At 35.2% G+C, this 16,164-nt stretch overlaps 1 long non-coding RNA gene across 2 annotated transcripts in view; it reads right to left on the bottom strand.

Moving 5' to 3' along the window:
• Positions 1-16,164, bottom strand: part of LOC104682785 — a 232,296-nt gene that overhangs the window by 74,856 nt on the left and 141,276 nt on the right. For both annotated transcript variants that reach the window (XR_750736.2, XR_004058088.1), the window contains one exon: positions 2,743-2,872. This is a non-coding gene — a long non-coding RNA (uncharacterized LOC104682785). The remainder of the gene's footprint in view (positions 1-2,742; positions 2,873-16,164) is intronic.

The following is a 16,164-nucleotide window of genomic DNA, read 5'->3' as shown; positions in this document are numbered from 1 at the left end:
AAATTTCATCCAGGGGCAGAGGACAAAGACGACTCATGGCATGCTTTTAAAGGTTCAGTGAAAATAAAAGTAAAGTTTCCTTTTGCGTATCATCCAATAAGTTCTGCTTACTATCTTTGTATGTTTCATCCAATAAGTTTATAGTAATTGAACATATAAATAATCGGAGAAGACTGGGATTCCATTTATAGACGGCAAGTAGTCCTACTCACATGCTCTATCAATTATCAAAGGGATATGAGAAGAACATCAATAATGGATACATCTAGTGATCATGGCCTCCCTATATCCTCCTTTCATTCCTGTGAAGATAAAACCAGGGTGGTGGAGAGGGTTCACGCTCTGCTCAGGGAGAGGAATATTCCTGGTCTAAGGGACCAGGGACAGAGCCAGGCATTAAGCTTCACACCTCCTGAAAGGGCCACACTAACACCCATTTTATCATGATTCCATGCAAGACATTCTATTTCTTAGCAAGATCATGACTCAAGCTGTCCATATACCTTCAAGTCCTGAAATTGTGTGTAACCATTCTAATGCAAAGTCCTCTTTTTTTTTTGTGCATAAGCTGGGATTATACTTTAGACATTGGTTAAATTAATACCACCTGCACTCACAAACTCTCTTTCTGTCCTTCTAGCTCAAGATGGACAGAAGTTCAATAATTGCAGCTTCCAAAATTGTTGTTCCTAATAGGTAGACAAATTTCGCTCATGTGGTGAATCAAGCAAGGTTCTGGGCTTGTTCCATTCTATGCCTCTGTCATCTTCAGCACATGGGTTCCAAGGCCACTGTGCCTGTTGTAACAAGCTTGTCAAAGAGGAAAGGGCTTGGAGAAATTCTTATGAAACAGGCCTGAAATTGGTGCCTATTGTTTCTGTTTCTATATTCTATTGATTAGAATTAAGTCACGTGGCCACCTGCAGCATTAGTGAGTAACACAGAAGGCAGAGGAAATGAGCTCTGTGATGGCAGGCCATTCTCAGCCACATTACACACTTCCTTCTTTGTGTCTGTAGGGTCCAGGTGTCTTACACTTACGTTTACTTAGGGGCTTTTTATAAACAAGGCTGGCCATGGCCTGCCACACAACAAAGTTAAGATATTCATTCAACTTTATGTAATTAGTTTCCCATGGCTTTTCATTTCAAGGACTAATATCTAATTATTTTGGCAGAAATGGTTACATTTAAGGAAGCAATATAAAGGGCACTAATTTTGGGAAACTAATGTAACAGCTTAGTATCTGCTCATTAGAGTCCATCATTGCCAACAGATTCTGTTCTTTGAAATAATTTTCATAATAACTCGACTAAATTTCTTCATGAAAATAAATGGTGAAGATTAACTAAAATTTTGCTTTAGGATGTAGATAATTAGTGAGTCTGTGTTTTCTAAATGTCTCTGTCATGAGGGCAGAGATGAGAATTCTAAGTTCTTTCCTTGCAAAAGGGCAGCACTAACCTACACACAGAGAATTGTGAAACTTGAATGTGACTCTGACATTCAATTTCTATGTGATTTTAGAACCATCATTTCATTATTCTCTGTATCAGTAACCTCATATACAAAATAGCTCTTACAGATGTTTTTAAGACAACATTTAGATGATAAGTATAAAAATATTTTTTAAAAATTTAAAGTTGCTATAAGAGTGCTAGGAAGTATTTCTTCAAATTTTGAATTACTGTGAAAGACTGATTTAAAAAAGAAGAAAAATGATGCCCTGGTTAAACAGACACCATTCACTCAGCCTCTGGCAGACCTTACTTTTATGATGGAGGTTGAGTATTTCTGGCTGACTTCTGACTGCTGATTGGCAATACCTTGAAGTTGGCTCTGTATCACACAGGAAGTATTAAGGATGGTTTTGTTGCCTTTGTGCAGCCCTCTGGACTTGACCCCCTCTAGAAGTTTGGGTTTGTTATTCTTGCAGGGGCAGAGAAATTTGCTCTCCTGAATGAATATTCTAGGGCTCCTTTGTGAAGGTGCACAGAAACCCAGACTCTATTTTGTGCTTTGAGAGACAGTGAGGTGAGCATTTCAACAGAAACGTGAGCATTTTAACTTAGACCTGGAGATACAGGTACATTCAAAAATTAAAATTATTTCTCTGGAACTATTAGTGAGAAATAAGATTACTTCATTCATTGTTGTGCAGAGGCCGATTTCTAGAATAATTTAATGATTTTCTTTCTGAGAATCACTTTTCTATTGATCCTTTACATAAGCAAATATGTATATGTTGCCTCAGGGAAAATCAGGTCAGAGAAATAAAATGTCTTAATAGACTGATATTTGAAAAATGAGCAAAAAATGTTAGAGTGTAACAACTCCTTTTTATGGTTCATGAACTCCATAAGTATTCTTAAAGGTATCTCTAGTTAATACTTTTAAAAATTCCTAAGTTTACATTGTTAGCTTTGTTAGGTGAAAAACCATTAATTAATGAGATATATAGAAATTTTTGCTTTAAAAAAAATAAAATTGAATGTTCCCAGGGTATTAAAAACTGGCATGGCTTAGAGATTTTGGAACCTGTTCAGAGTAGCATTATAAGCAGAAACTGTGAAAGAAACTGGAGAGCCAAAAAAATTAATGCAATTAGAGGAATATTTTGTTTGATTTTACTTTGACTTTTCCTTCCTAATAGAAGCATTGCTAACAATCAACTCTCAATTGAGATAAAACTCCTTCTCCAACTACTATAACTCATTCAGCATCTTCTTCTTGAGTACTTACTGTCTGCCGGACACTGTGTATAAGTCACCAAGGACATGGTACTGAAGCCACCTGTAGCGACCAGTCTAATTTGAAGCTTGAAAATGCTTTTACAATACCCTCAGGGGACAATCCTTGAAGGTGTTTCATCCTGAAAAAAGAAAGGAATGCTTCTAAGTGAGAGAAAATGGGACACCACCAAACTGTTGCTGCAATTTTTTCTTAAAAAAAAAATGAAAAGATTGCAGAAACTGCCATGAGGATTCTGTCCTTCACCCAAAGACATTTTTGAAGCCAGTATTATTAACCATAGACATCATTGTCTAAATAGCTTTCATAAAAGTTAATAGTTTAGAAATAATAGCTGACAGTTAAATGTCACCATGTGAATTATAGAAGCAGTGTGGACTTCTGAGTCTTCTCTTTCTCAAGCTAGCTGAACCTTTCCCAGTAAAAGGAAAAGAAAAAAACATACGCTTTCAGCAGGTACCTGTTTTCCCCTTAGGCAAAATATCTCAAAAATTGATATTAATTGAAGTATATATCCAGATTCTGGTGTCTGTATGAACTATAAAGGCCTAACATTATTGCCTCAAAAAGAAAAAATTAGTTAATTCTGACCTTTTTAGCTGTGACTTCAATTGTATTTGATTACTGATTTCATGATGGAGGATTATATTGAAAATCATCCTAATATCAATTACACATTTCAATATTCAAAATTTATTTCTAACTTTGGATCAGTTGCTCATTTGCTTATCTTGTTGACATCCCTAGTCAGTGGCCTTCTAAGATTCTCCCAGCAGTACTAACAATAAATCAAGATCATATATTATCAACCTTTGTCCCTGTAACCCAGTCCTGACTGAGACAAAAAATTCTTAGCAGACTTGAGCTGAAACACCTTTCCTTTCTGTAACTTTTCCTTTCCTTCCCATTTTGACTGTCCATTGGATTTAGCTTCCTGCTTGTGAGAGTAATTGTGAGCTTCTGTCACTCATTATTCAGAAGATTATCTATCTGATTAAGTTTTTCCATTTTTCTCACCATTCCATATACTTCCCATCAAAACTGAGCCCTTGGTCAAACAGCAAAATATTGCTATATGCAAGAAGAGACTTTAAAGATTCAGAGTATGGTGGCTCATGCTTGTAATCCCAGCACTTTGGGAGGCCAAGGTGGGTAGATCACAAGGTCAGGATTTCGAGACAAGCCTGGCCAATATGGTGAAACCCCATCTCTGCTAAAAATAAAAAAGTTAGCCAGGCATGGTGGTGGGTGCCTGTAGTCTCAGCTACTCGGGAGGCTGAAGCAGGAGAATCGCTTGAGCTTGGGAAGCAGAGGTTGCAGTGAGTCGAGACCCCGTTACTGTACTCTAGCCTGGGAGACAGACTGAGACTGTCCCCCCCAAAAAAGATACGAAAGCTGTAATCGCCATATCAATCAGTGTTCTGCAAGGTTACACAAGGAGGACACATTCCATTGTTGACTACGAGGCTCTCCTATTGTATCCTAAGGCTTCCATGATTTTGACTATTTTTATTTCCTCATAGAATGAGCATATTGGTTTTCCAAACAGGGCTGTAATTGATATTTATGTAGAACTAGGAATATCTTACATTATGTATTTGCAAAGACTAATTTACATGGGTCAAATAATATTTTGACAAGAAAAATGTGAATGATTTCAACAACTGGGCCCCAAAGAAAAAGTTTATAACAAGGGAAAAAGGAACCTGACATAATAGCTGGATTCCGAAAGTTAGAGGGGAAAAGACATCAAAGCACCTGGACCAAGCCCCTCCAACAGTGTTAATATCCTCAGAGAGAAAACATGCTGTGATTTTAAAGTGGGAGCTACATCTTCAGGGTCAACACATAAAGCTGGGAGTGTTTCCCTTTCTCCTCTTGAAGAGGACTACAGTTGCCACCCGCGCTAATGATTAAGATCTTTTTCTTATTCTTATCAATAACTGTTCTCCTGTAATACTCAGTGAACCCTGGCTTTTATTCAAAGCTAATTCCTCCACATGGACCGTGCTTTAGAGCTCTTCCCTTACAATGGCTATCCCTCTCTCTGCACAATCAACTTTTCTCTCCCAATGCAGCATGTACAAATGCTGTAATTCTCCACTTAAAAACAAAATAAAAAACCAAAACAAAAACAAAAAACACTTCTGTTTTTTGACAGTAGATTTGCCTTCAGCTGCCACCACATTTCTCTGATCCTCTTCGTGACAAAAAAACTTCAAAGAGCAATGTTTCTGCCTATATCCATTTTTATATTTGACATTCTCTATTCTACTACGGTCCCCATCATTCCACTAAAACTGCTCTTTTCAAGTCACCAATGACCTCTGTGTTATCAAACATTGTGGTCAATTTTCAGTCCTCATTTAACTTGGACCTTCACTGTCACTTGGCACTATTGATGCTTCCCTCCTTTTTGAAACAACTTTGCACTGATCCTGCAGGACATCACTGTCTTTTTTATTCTTACTTTAATTGCTGCTTCTTATCAGTCTCCTATTTTGTTTTTTCTCCTCTTCCCAGTGATTAATGCTAGAGAACCACAGGGTTCAATTGTCTTTTATTTTCTAGGCTTACTCCCAGCGTGATCTTAGTCTTTCACAATGGTTTTGTCAGAGACATTCAAACCAGAGTGACTCCATCTTGAATAGAGGTTGGGTAAAATAAGGCTGAGACCTACTGGGCTGCATCCCCAGGAAGTTAGGCATTCTTAGTCACAGGGTGAGACAGGAGGTCAGGAGGATTGGTATCACAAGATACAGGTTGTAAAGACCCTGCTGATAAAACAGGATGCAGTAAAGAAGCCGGCCAAAATCCACCAAAACCAAGATGGTGACGAAAGTGACCTCTGGTCATCCTCACTGCTCATTCTATGCTAATTATAAATCATTAGCATGCTAAAAGACATTCCCCCCAGTGCCAGGACAGTTTACAGATTTAATGGCAAATTCTGGAAGTTATCCTATATAGTCTAAAAAGGGGAGAAACCCTAAGTTCTGGGAATTGCCTGTCCCTTTCCCAGAAAACTAATGAATAGTCCACCTTTTGTTTAGCATATGATCAAGAAATAACCATAAAAATAGTCAATCAGCAGCCCACTACTCTGCCTATGGAAGCCACCCTTTAATTCCTTTACTTTCTTAATAAACTTGCTTTCACTTTACTCTTTGGGCTCACCCTGAATTCTTTCTTGCACGAAATCCAAGAACCTTCTCTTGGGATCTGGATTGAGACTCCTTTCTGGTGACAGTTTTAGTTATCAGTTTCATGCTTCACCTCCAAATTTCTATCTCTTGCCCTATCCTTCTTTACTGAAATATTTTTGAACATCTGTTTATTTAATACCTACATATGAATGTCTAGTGGACACCTTAAAGTTAACATGTGCAAACTGTACTCTGGATTTCTTTTCTCTTTCCTAAACTTGCTTTTTCTCAGAGTGCTCCATGTCATGAAATAGAATCACTACACATGGGCTAAAGTTCTATTACAAAGACAAGTAGTGGCAGAGGGATGTAATGTGGTTGCATCCTCTAGTTTATTTATCCTCATTCTACTAGGCATTAGCTTTTAATTACCCTCCAGCCATATGCTATGCTAACTAATGGCTACATCTGTGGGAGAAAACAAACACTTTTCAGCAATGTGATAAACCCTAAATCCTTTTTTATATGCAATCAATAGTACATCATGGAACTAATTCCCATCGATCACTACTTTGTTCTAGTCTAGTTTGTGTTCTGCTTAAAACATGTGACCAGGTGATAAGTTGCAGCCCAGGTAATTAACAGACAAGTAATTTAAATACTGAAGTATACCCAGGAATTATAAATGGCTCCAGAGGAATGTTCTGAGCAGTTTTATTTATTTATTTTTTGTTTGTTTTTCTCTTTTAATGTTTCCTTTTTGTTTTCTCCCACCTTTGTCCCTGCGTTTATTGAAGTTTTGTTTTTCTATTTCAACTTTTCAATTTAATACAGATTTCTGAGTCAGAACCAGGGGAGTCTTAGTTCTTCTCAGTCCTAGAAGTTATTCTCAAAACAAATCGCTTTGCCATTGTATTTAATAAGGTATGTATTTATTTATCAACCACCTTGTTACTTAAAGGATTTGAGAGCTGCCAATCTAAAAGTTAGTGAAGACCGTATTGATCACGAGGACTTTTTTTTTTTTTTCATTTTTTTATTATACTTTAAGTTCTAGGGTACATGTGCATAACATGCAGGTTTGTTACATATGTATATTTGTGCCATGTTGGTGTGCTGCACCCATCAACTTGTCAGCACCCATCAATTCATCATTTATATCATGTATAACTCCCCAATGCAATCCCTCCCCCCTCCCCCCTCCCCATGATAGGCCCCAGTGTGTGATGTTCCCCTTCCTGAGTCCAAGTGATCTCATTGTTCAGTTCCCACCTATGAGTGAGAACATGCGGTGTTTGGTTTTCTCTTCTTGTGATAGTTTGCTAAGAATGATGGTTTCCAGCTGCATCCATGTCCCTACAAAGGACGCAAACTCATCCTTTTTTATGGCTGCATAGTACTCCATGGTGTATATGTGCCACATTTTCTTAATCCAGTCTGTCACAGATGGACATTTGGGTTGATTCCAAGTCTTTGCTATTGTGAATAGTGCCGCAATAAACATACGTGTGCATGTGTCTTTGTAGTAGAATAATTTATAATCCTTTGGGTATATACCCAGTAGTGGGATGGCTGGGTCATATGGTACATCTAGTTCTAGATCCTTGAGGAATTGCCATACTGTTTTCCATAATGGTTGAACTAGTTTACAATCCCACCAACAGTGTAAAAGTGTTCCTATTTCTCCACATCCTCTCCGACACCTGTTGTTTCCTGACTTCTTAATGATTGCCATTCTAACTGGTGTGAGATGGTATCTCATTGTGGTTTTGATTTGCATTTCTCTGATGGCGAGTGATGATGAGCATTTTTTCATGTGTCTGTTGGCTGTATGAATGTCTTCTTTTGAGAAATGTCTGTTCATATCCTTTGCCCACTTTTGGATGGGGTTGTTTGTTTTTTTCTTGTATATTTGTTTGAGTTCTTTGTAGATTCTGGATATTAGCCCTTTGTCAGATGAATAGGTTACAAAAATTTTCTCCCATTCTGTAGGTTGCCTGTTCACTCTGATGGTAGTTTCTTTTGCTGTGCAGAAGCTCTTTAGTTTAATTAGATCCCATTTGTCAATTTTGGCTTTTGCTGCCGTTGCTTTTGGTGTTTTAGACATGAAGTCCTTGCCCATGCCTATGTCCTGAATGGTACTACCTAGATTTTCTTCTAGGGTTTTTATGGTATTAGGTCTAACATTTAAGTCTCTAATCCATCTTGAATTAATCTTCATGTAAGGAGTAAGGAAAGGATCCAGTTTCAGCTTTCTACTTATGGCTAGCCAATTTTCCCAGCACCATTTATTAAATAGGGAATCCTTTCCCCATATCTTGTTTCTCTCAGGTTTGTCAAAGATCAGATGGCTGTAGATGTGTGGTATTATTTCTGAGGACTCTGTTCTGTTCCATTGGTCTATAGCTCTGTTTTGGTACCAGTACCATGCTGTTTTGGTTACTGTACCTTGTAGTATAGTTTGAAGTCAGGTAGCGTGACGCCTCCAGCTTTGTCCTTTTGACTTAGGATTGTCTTGGCAATGCGGGCTCTTTTTAGGTTCCATGTGAACTTTAAAGCAGTTTTTTCCAATTCTGTGAAGAAACTCATTGGTAGCTTGATGGTGATGGCATTGAATCTATAAATAACCTTGGGCAGTATGGCCATTTTCACGATATTGATTCTTCCTATCCATGAGCATGGTATGTTCTTCCATTTGTTTGTGTCCTCTTTGATTTCACTGAGCAGTGGTTTGTAGTTCTCCTTGAAGAGGTCCTTTACATCCCTTGTAAGTTGGATTCCTAGGTATTTTATTCTCTTTGAAGCAATTGTGAATGGAAGTTCATTCCTGACTTGGCTCTCTGCTTGTCTGTTACTGGTGTATAAGAATGCTTGTGATTTTTGCACATTAATTTTGTATCCTGAGACTTTGCTGAAGTTGCTTATCAGCTTAAGGAGATTTTGGGCTGAGACGATGGGGTTTTCTAAATATACAATCATGTCATCTGCAAACAGGGACAATTTGATTTCTTCTTTTCCTAACTGAATACCCTTGATTTCTTTCTCTTGCCTGATTGCCCTAGCCAGAACTTCCAACACTATGTTGAATAGGAGTGGTGGGAGAGGGCATCCCTGTCTTGTACCAGTTTTCAAAGGGAATTTTTCCAGTTTTTGCCCATTCAGTATGATATTAGCTGTGGGTTTGTCATAAATAGCTCTTATTATTTTGAGGTACGTTCCATCAATACCGAATTTATTGAGCGTTTTTAGCATGAAGGGCTGTTGAATTTTGTCAAAAGCCTTTTCTGCATCTATTGAGATAATTATGTGGTTCTTGACTTTGGTTCTGTTTATATGCTGGATTATGTTTATTGATTTGCGAATGTTGAACCAGCCTTGCATCCCAGGGATGAAGCCCACTTGATCATGGTGGATAAGCTTTTTGATGTGCTGCTGAATCTGGTTTGCCAGTATTTTATTGAGGATTTTTGCATCGATGTTCATCAGGGATATTGGTCTAAAATTCTCTTTTTTTGTTGTGTCTCTGCCAGGCTTTGGTATCAGGATGATGGCCTCATAAAATGAGTTAGGGAGGATTCCCTCTTTTTCTATTGATTGGAATAGTTTCAGAAGGAATGGTACCAGCTCCTCCTTGTACCTCTGGTAGAATTCAGCTGTGAATCCATCTGGTCCTGGACTTTTTTTGGTGGGTAGGCTATTAATTGTTGCCTCAATTTCAGAGGCTGCTATTGGTCTATTCAGGGATTCAACTTCTTCCTGGTTTAGTCTTGGGAGAGTGTAAGTGTCCAGGAAATTATCCATTTCTTCTAGATTTTCTAGTTGATTTGCGTAGAGGTGTTTATAGTATTCTTTAATACGAGGACTTTTTTTGTGTGTATATTTTTTGTTTTGTTTTGTCAACTTGCTCTGCCACTAGCTTTTAGCATGCTAAGTAGCTTTTTGGTCTCTTCATCTGCCATATCCAAGTAATGACAGATTCTTCTAGAGCAATAAACAGAAGATTAAATGTTTGAAAAACATGTGGAAAGTATATAATACTCTAGATATATAGATTTTAATCTTTTGATGAGACAGAAAGGGAAATAATACCTCAGAAAAATATTTATTTCATTTTTATTTTTACTCTGAGGAATTGTAGAAGTAATCATACTTCATATGTAAGCAAAAATGAAAATCCTAACATATTTATGGATATTAAAGCTTAGCTAATTTTTCTTATATTTTGCTGTGTTAAGCGACATGTTAAATTTCATTTAACAAACTTGATATGGCAAATATCTTGTAGAATGAAGAGATTGCAAAATGTAGAAAAAGCATGTTTTTTCTTCAAAGAGCTTAAGCCAGAGTACAAGATTTCACAAAAGCAATTGTAATATTACATTTCTACAAAAAACTTTGCTCAAGCTTAAATATTTCTCCATGTATTATCAAAGATATACAAATTTCCTTTAAGATATTTTATACTGTAATTTTAAAATCATTTGAAAAGATTAGTAGAGTCCTACTTGAGAATATCCAGCTGACCTTCCTGTAACCAAGAACTGCTGCAGACTTACAAACATATCTGTATTTGAGTTTTTGATCAAGCTGGTACCTAAAGTGACAGTTTTTCTTTGAATGTATCGATAAGGTTGCCTAGTTGCTGTTAATTTCCTAATGCCAAAGTGATCAAAATGGGCCAAATTCTGTTGAATACTCAAATTCAAAACTTTACTTCTAAAGTGATAGTTCACAATAGAAAGATATATCATAAATTGACTTTAGCTTTAAATATATTTTAAAATATCAGTTTAATTTGATACCACAAAAATGACAGTGTGGCAGAACAACGTATTTTTTAAAAGGTTATAGGCTAATAATACAATCACAATCGATCATACTGAGGCTAATGATGGATTTGAGCAAAATGTTGGATAAGATGATGTCATGGTGCACTGTATATATGAAGTTTCACTGTTACTGCAATAAAAAAAAAGAACCATTTTTCACCAACCATTTTCTAAGCACTTTATATGAATTAATTTATATAATCTTTTTGTAGGCAGAATCATAGCCCCTCAAAGATATCCACATTCCAATTCCCAGAATGTGTAAATGTGTTACATATACTTTGCAGATGTAATTAAAGTCATGGGCCTTAAATATAGAGATTACTTTGGATTATCTGGAGGGGCCCAATCTTGTCACATGAGCCCTTAGAAGCAAAAGATTTTCTCTGTCTGAGATCACATAGATGTAGTAGCAGAAGTGAGAATAATTTAAAACGTGAGGGGGACTCAACCTGCCATTGCTGGAGAGTAACACACAGAAAGTTTGAGAAGAAATGAAAGCAGCCTGCAGGATTAAAGATTGACCGCTGACTGACAGTCATGAAGGAAGTGGAAAAGTCAATCCTATAATGGCAAATAAATGAACCTGGCCAACAACCTATATGGGCTCAGAAGTAGATTTATCCCAGGAATCTGCAGAAAGGAACACAACTTTGATGACACCTGGATTTTCCCCATGTGAGACTCTAAGCAGATGACTCAGCTGATCCATGCTCTGGAATTCTGACCTAGAATACTCTGAAGTATAGTACATAGGTGTTGTTTTAAGAAACTAAATTTGTGGCAATTGTTAAACTTACTAATAAGTGTTAGTATTTTTTTTTTTGTTAAGAAGTAAGTGCTGAAATCTGGTTAAACTTCCTGGATTTCTAGAAATCAACATAAAATATATGAACATTTTCTACTTTAAAAATGATCTCTGAGAATTGTGTGCAAATATGAGCACCGCAGAAATAAATCTGGCCACACAATGAACAAAACTTAGCACATGCTTCTTACAAAGTGTCCTTACAAAATTCAAAATGATATAAATTATGTACCACTGGAGACTACAGAAATGATGGTCATTAAAATGCTACAATAATAAATTAAATGAATTTATTAATAAATTAATAATAATACTAAACATTACAAAATGTTATAAATATTAATATTAAATGAATAATAAATATCAGTTTAGAAAATCATTAATAAATTAGCGAAAATGTGAAAGAAGTATTATTTTCTCACAAATATATCTTTCAAAAAGTACAAGCACATCAAATAATACTAGTTATATTTTATTTAAAATGCAAACACAAACACTTTGAAAAGACTTTTTATCACTTTATCTGTTAGTCAACATTGTCATAACAATGTTAGTCACATTTTAAAATGTAAAGTGATTTTTAAATTTTTGTAATGCTACGTGTTCAACATGACTAGAATAAGAAAGATGGTATATGTGCTATATCTGAAATATATACAGGACTTGTTACGAATAAAAAGGTTATTGTGTCAAAGGGTATCTTTGTAGCATATGTTGAGTAGCCTCAGATATACATTGGAATATTACTAATATTAGATAAACATTTTACAATCAGTTTTGAAATGCCTCATCCACTCAATTCCTGCCTATTTTCTGCACTTTGTAAATCAAAGGACGGTGATTATTAGCATTTTTTTGCATTCTGAAAAGTTTTGCTTAATTCATAGAAAGGTTCATAAATATTTTTAAAATTACGTGATAAAATAGAAGTATTTTTCAGTAATACTTATAATACATTTCAACTATGTTAGCAAGTTTCAACTATGTTGGCAAGTTTTCAGCTAACTTTAAATTTTAGTATTTATAAAATGTTTAGCTGATGGAATAGAAGATTTTTCAATAACTTTTGCTATATATTTTAATTATGTTAACAAATTTTGCTAACTTTTTAAATTGTTGGCTTTGATAGCAAATTAAAGAGAAAAAAAAGGGAACCTTGTTTACCTCTAGATATTCATAAGTTCAGCTGTTGTGATTGAATTAAAAAAGCATGAAGCCTTATAAATTATGTCACTATTAATTTTTTATACATAGCCTAATGTTGAAATCATATAGATCAAAAGGAAAACACAATACATCTCATATTTCAAAAATTATTCTCCAAATGTGGAGGACAAAAGACATACATGTTGCATACATATGCTTATGTTTTATAGACCCTACCCCCATCTTCCAAACAATACCTTAATAGTCCTACACATTTTAATCTTAACAGTCACTGGAAGATACAATTCTTGGGTATATAATTTAATTGTTTGTCACTTTGGTCTAGAATTTATCATTATTTCTGAATGTGCTGAAAATAAAAGTGAGCTGTCTTTTGACCATATATTCAAGTGGTACAATGTAACACAGACTTGTCTAGAAATCTATGAGTAGCATAGGCTTTGCAAACTCCACTTGTTATAAGATGCCAATTGGCTCATGGCAATATTAGTCCAATTGTTCCAAATAGGGTTGTGCTGTTCCAAGTTTGTTTTTAAAGCATTGTTGTGTTCTAGGCATTCTAACCTCTTTTAAGACCACTTTCAAATTCAAGCCAAATAAAATGTTTCTTTGCGTTCTGTTCTTTTCTGTAAAGAACTTGACTTCTTTTAGACCCTGACTTCTCTCTCATAAGCTTTTAACTCTTAGTCCTTCAAGAAAAGACAAGGTGATAACATCAGACTTTTTTTTGGAAGTAAAACCTGGTATTAATCATCTGTCACCACAAGCATTTATGTCAAACTTCCTGCAATATGGGTTGTTAGTTGATGGAAGTGGTGATGAAGAGAGGGTGTAGACATCTTCCTTACATGTCTTTGAAAATCAAGTGGTCCTCATTGTCTGGAATTGGACATCCAGAGAGCAGACTATTCAAATATAATTTAGACTTTTTCTGCCTTTTTTTTTTTTTCTCTAATGCATCATACGTGTCTTGCTTAATTCTCTTCAATAAACTGTCAGTGTATAAAGAAACAATCCTGAATGAAATAGAATGGTTTTATAAACAAAGTTCTGGAGGCAGGCCCAAGTTAAACTCGTGATTATAAAGAAAGGAAAGAAAGCCTTAGTGAAATTGAATCATTCCAATGTGTTGGAACTTTGTGATCTTTGCAACATGATTTTCATTTTAAAGTACTCAAAATTTGTTTTAGAAATAAAAATATATGTTATATTTAGTAATAAATGTTGATTTCTATAAAATTTATACCCGAAATAATCAATCTGTTCCTTTAATTCCTTTATGTTTCACTTGAGTCATCTAAATTATATTAGTGAAAATTAAATTACTTTAAAATGCAAATTTATTCAGGCAGTTAATGAGTGTATTTTGTTGTCCTTCATATTAAATGATGATATATTGAATGATGAATAGGGAATTTTTTTCTGTCGAAAAATTACAATTTTTTTCTACAATAACAATTTTTAAATGTTCCTGCCTGGCTTAAAGTGTCACAGATTCTCTTTCCACTTTTAAAGCAATAGCCATTTTAATATTCACCTTAATCTGTTGTCAAAAAGACTCTGAAGTGCCAAATAGCTTCTCAGGAAGCCCCCCTTTTCCATACAAATGTTTAAGTCTTGTTTATGTGAGGTAATGAGATAATTCTCAAAATTTGAACAGTATTGAATTAGTTATTCTTTTTAAAAATGATACTAACAAAAGCTAGAATTTTAAAAATAAGTTTGACAAATTTATTGAGATATTCACAAAGCATACAATTCAACCATTTAAATTTTAAAATTTAATGTTTTTTGGTATATTCATACATTTTTACAATCATCCCTGCAATCTAATTGGAGAAAATTTTTGTTTCCCCAAAAAGAATCCCTATATTCGTTAGCAGCCACTCCCTATTCTCTCACTCCAGTTCTACCCAAGTCCTACATGACCACTAATCTACTCTCAGTCTTCATAGATTTGCCTATTCTAGACATTTTATATAAAAGAAATCCCACAATATGTGGTCTTTTGTGACTGGTTTCTTTCATTTAGCATAATGTTTTCATGTTTGTCTACATTGTAGCATGTATTAGTATTTCAATTATTTTTATTATCAAATGTTGATTTGCTATATGGCTAATCCAAATTATACTTACGCATTCATCAGTTAACTGACTTTTGAGTTGTTTCCACTTTTTAGCTATTAAGAATAGTGCTGCTATGAACTTTAAAGTACACATTCTTATGTAGACATATATTCATATTTATATTGCATATATACCTAGCAGTGAAATTGCTGGGTCATATACTCTATGTTTAGCATTCTGGGAAATTGCTAAACTACTTTACAAAGCAAATGCTCAGTTTTACATTCCTACCAGCTGCATATGAGGATTCCAATTTCTCAACATGCTTGTCAGCACTTATTGTCTTTTTTATTATAGCCATCTTATAGACATGAAGTGGTATGTCATTGTGCTTTTGATGTTCATTTTCCTAATAACCAATAATGTTGAGTTTTTTCATGTGCTTATCAACCTTTTGTATACTTTCTTTGGAGAAAGGTTAGTTTAAATCCTTTGCTCATTTTTAATCTGGTTATCTTTTAATAATTGCAGGGTAAAAGGTCTTTATATATTCTAGATATAAGCTCCATATCAGGTATATGATTTACAAATACTTTCTCCCATTCTATGGGCTGAACTTTCACTTTCTTAATGGTATCATCTGCAGCACAAAAGCTTTTAATTTGATAACGTCCCATTTATCTGTTTCCTCTTTTGTCATTTATGCATTTTTTTTGTCATATTGTAGAATCTATTGCCTAACCCAGTGTCACGGAGGTTTATTCCTATATTTTATTCCAGGAGTTTTATGAAAAACTAGAATTCTTTATCCTTTGAGAGAAAAAAGAGTAAAATAGTTGGAAATAACAGTAATTTATTCCCTTCTCTTTGCCATTTACAAATTTTTGATGACTTTAGGTCATCTTGAGATGTGTTAGCAATTACAGAAATTCTAGAATCTCTTAAGGCAGACATTGCACATTTACTTATTGTTTGTAGTGTCTCTGGTCTAAATTGTGACCTCCACAGGGTTCAGAAATATTGAGCAAACTATGGAATAGACCCATGTAAGCCTGTGTGAATGAGGATTCCAGGAAGAAAAATCATTCCAAGGGAAGAAGGAGTCAGATATGAAAAGGTTGACAAAGCCTTAGTCACTAAAGGGAAGGGTCAGTCTGCATCCAGTGTGGTATCTTTTTCCCAAGTCATATCCTCTAATGATATGAGGACAGCTGTCCGAAGGAATAAAAATGGGAACACCCGTAATTAACAAAACGGGGAGAGTTTTTCCTCTTCTTGAACTAAACATTGTAGAGATTTGGCAACTGCGGGGCTTCGGTGCTTCCATTCGGGGTTGAGGAGAGTCTGTAGGGACTGTCAGGAGAGAATATTCCCTGCATACTCTTTAGGGCGCAGT

This window comes from Rhinopithecus roxellana, chromosome 6 (assembly GCF_007565055.1).
Source record: "Rhinopithecus roxellana isolate Shanxi Qingling chromosome 6, ASM756505v1, whole genome shotgun sequence".
Lineage (NCBI taxonomy): Eukaryota > Metazoa > Chordata > Mammalia > Primates > Cercopithecidae > Rhinopithecus > Rhinopithecus roxellana.
The sequence above is the reverse complement of the archived record's forward strand: the minus strand, read 5'-3'. Positions and strand labels throughout refer to the sequence as shown.